This window comes from Balaenoptera physalus (assembly GCF_965194825.1).
Source record: "Balaenoptera physalus genome assembly, chromosome: X".
In the NCBI taxonomy this organism is placed as follows: Eukaryota; Metazoa; Chordata; class Mammalia; order Artiodactyla; family Balaenopteridae; genus Balaenoptera; species Balaenoptera physalus.
This window is the reverse complement of record NC_138903.1, coordinates 133,236,727-133,240,069: the sequence shown is the minus strand read 5'-3', so window position 1 is coordinate 133,240,069 and position 3,343 is coordinate 133,236,727.

Below are 3,343 nucleotides of genomic sequence, written 5' to 3'. Positions count from 1 at the left end.
GACTTAATAAGTGGACAAAGATAAATCCAAACATACAGCAACCACCACCAGTGTAATCAACTAAACCCTACAGGTAAAGGACAAAACAGGGAGACAAATTCACCATACGATGCAGTGATCCCACTCCTCAATGGTTGCCTTACAGAAACGAAAGCACGCTCAACCAAAAACCTGTATGTTAATGTTTAGAGCAGCTCTGTTCATCGTTCCCCGAAGCTGGAAACAACAAACTATGCTGTATCCAAACAATGCCATACTACTCAGTAATCAGAAGGAACAAACTGCTGGCACATACACACACAGCAACATGGGGGCAGAGTCCACACTGGACGATTCCATTTGCAATACAGTCCAGCAAAGACAGAAGGCAGAGCAGGGGGCTCCAGGGGTCAGGGGCTGGGCTGGAGGGAGTGGCTGACTGCAAAGGGACATGAGGGAATTTGGGGAGGTGATGGAAATGTTTTCAATCTTGATTTTGGTGGTGGTTACACGACATTTATCAAAACTCATTGAACTGTACACCTCAAAAGGGCGAATTTTACTGTCTGTAAATCATACTTCCGTAAAGCTGATTTAAAAAAAAAAAAAAAAAAGACAAGGATTGCTAGACTGGATCAAACTAAACCAAAACCCAACTATATGCTGTTTCAAGAGACACGAAGACACAGAAAGACGGGAAGGAGAAGAATAAAGACACGTCATGCTCAGGAGCCCATCCTGCTAGCCCACTGGCGCTTTCTTCCCCCAACACTGGCTTCTGTGATTCCCGCCCCCTCATCACATGGCCCTTCATCTTGGGGGCGTTCTGGCAAGACTCTGGGGGGCTGCCCTCTCCAGCTGACTGTGCCCAAGAGGGGTGAGTCACGGGGGCTGTGAGGAGCACTTGCCCTCGAAGCGGGTGTGGCTGGGCAAGACCCCGCCGTCTGTCTATTCAGTGCCTCCCAACCTCCCGGCAAGCATGCAGCAGTGGAGGGATGGCTTCCCTCTTATTCGAGGCCAACCCCTCCTGCTTCCCCTGGGACTTGCTCTGCCCGCAGTCCTCCGTTGTTCCTGCTGGTGCTCCCGCTGGTCCCTCCATTTCTGCACACGGCAGCCACATAGAAGAAAGTTCAAATCCCAGCTCTGCCATTTACCTTCTGGGAGATCTTGGGTAAGTCACTTGACCGGTCCGAACCTCAGTTTCCTCATCTGTGAAATGGGGGCAATACTGGTGCCTACTTAGAGTGATGGACTGAGTAGCAGGTGGGTGAATGCCTGTGGAGTGCTCAGCACAGAGCCTCCCGGCTGCGTGATTGCTCCTCTGCCTCTCGGGCTCTTTGCTTGGAGAGGTGGGTAACAGAACCTTCCTCACAGGGTTACCTGTGGATGCAGTGAGCTAATGAGACAAAGACACTCTTCCCAGTCTTGCTCCCTGGGCACATTCCTTGAGCTCTTTGGGCTTCGGTTTCCTCATCTGTGATGTGGACTAATGGTTGACCTCTCTGGTTGGTGTGTAAAATAATTGTGCCAATACATGACATGTGCTTATAACTGGCAGGCCCGGGGCAATGCTCAATAAATGGGATTTAGTGGAATAATAGTAATGAATATAGTATAACAAATGGAGACTGAACCCATCACTATGCACTTAGTAGGAGCATAGGAAATGGCTCTATCCCCTTCTTACTTCACTCTAGTCATTCTCACCCCAGGGATCAGCATGGAACCCTACGCTCCTTAAAGGATTTGTGGAAGTTGGGGCTGGAGGTAGAGGTTGGGAACTTGGCGGGGAGGGTGGTGAGTGGAGGCGGTTGGAGAGCAGAGAGACCAGGCCTATCGGAGGTCAGATCAGAGCAGGCAGGAAGTGAACCGCAGCTCAGTGCCTCATGGAAAATACCCCCTCTTGGGCGCCCAGGCCTGCCCTCTGGCCCAGCTTCCTCCGCGCCCAGCGCCCCGCCCACCAGCCTAAACCCCACCTCCCCAGCCCCAGCCTCCTCACTGCTCCTGAAAGGGCTGCAACCGTGGCACAAGGGCCCAGCCAGCACTCCTACCCTGGGTCTGCTGGAACCAAAGGGTGGGCCACTGGCAGCTCTGGGGAACACCCTGCCCCCAGCTCCCTGGTCCCCCCCAACTCCAGCCCGCACTTTCACTCAAGACTCTAGTCTTGTCCACGCCCCTTCTAAAGACACCTAGAAACCTGGCGTCCAGACCTTCCCCGAGGGCAAGTGGGGCCACTCCAGGCCTCCCCTTCCAGGAGAAACTGAAGCTGGCGGGGAGATGGTCGGATGGGAGGGGGACTCCAGGCCCCTTCCCACGTGGGCCCCCTGCATTGCTTGGAGGGTCTGGGGAGGCTGAGCTGAGGGCCCGGGCATGCTTCACTGGGCAACAGGCATGCCCATAAAAATACCGTGGCCAACAGGGCCGCAATCTGCCATCTGGGCCCTAGGCCTTCCTTGCCCTGCGGCTGGGCTCGGCTCACTCCGGAATAGCTATGCCCTCCGCCTGGCCTCGGAGGTCACGGCCGCGAGCCTGTGGGGGGGGGCGCTGGGGAAGAGATGCTTCCCCTCGCTTTCCAGTGAGAGGAGTGGGGCCGCCGGGAGAGGTCGGGATGGGGCCAATCCCCACGACAAAGAAATACGACGCCGGGGAAACCGACAGGGAGTCGGAGGAAGATCTGGGGATGGGTTATTGCAGCTCGAGGGGCGCCCTCTCAGCAACCTCCCCGCCCCCCCGCCCCGGCTCTGGGCTGCGCAGGAGCCCGCGCCCCTCCGCGCCTCCCTGGCGGGCTGAGATCGACGCCCGCGCGCCCCTCCCGGACCAAGCGCCTAGGATGGAAGGGGGGTGCTTCCGGGAAGAGCCCAGGGCCTCGGGAATCCTGCCCTGGGTGGGGGGGCGTCCAAACACCCCACGGCCAGGGCGCGGCCGAGACCGCGTCGCGTGTGGGTGCAGGTCGCTCGCCAGCGCCCTCGAGGGCCGGGTGGAGGCTGAGGGGATCTGTTTCCCCACCCGACTCCTCTCCCCACCGCCCAGCACCGCGCCCCGGGGGCACCCCTGCCTCGAGATTCCTGCCCGGAGCCTCCACTGCGGCGTGGGTGCCCTGCTGCGGGGCACTGCCGGGCCAGGGACTACAGAGCTGCGGGCGCGGGTCAGGCGGGACCCGGCGGCGGGGGTCCCACTGAGCTCCCTCCCGGAGGGGGTCACCGCGGTTCCCAGTGCCGGCCTCGGCAGCCCAACTCCGCCGGGACAAGGGGCGCGGCGGGGCGGGGCGGGCGGCCGGGGAGGTGATCTCACTCCCCCTCCCCCGCCTCCCCAGCGCTCCCCTCCCCCTCCCCTGCGCGCACGCCCGCCCCGCCCCGCCCCGCCC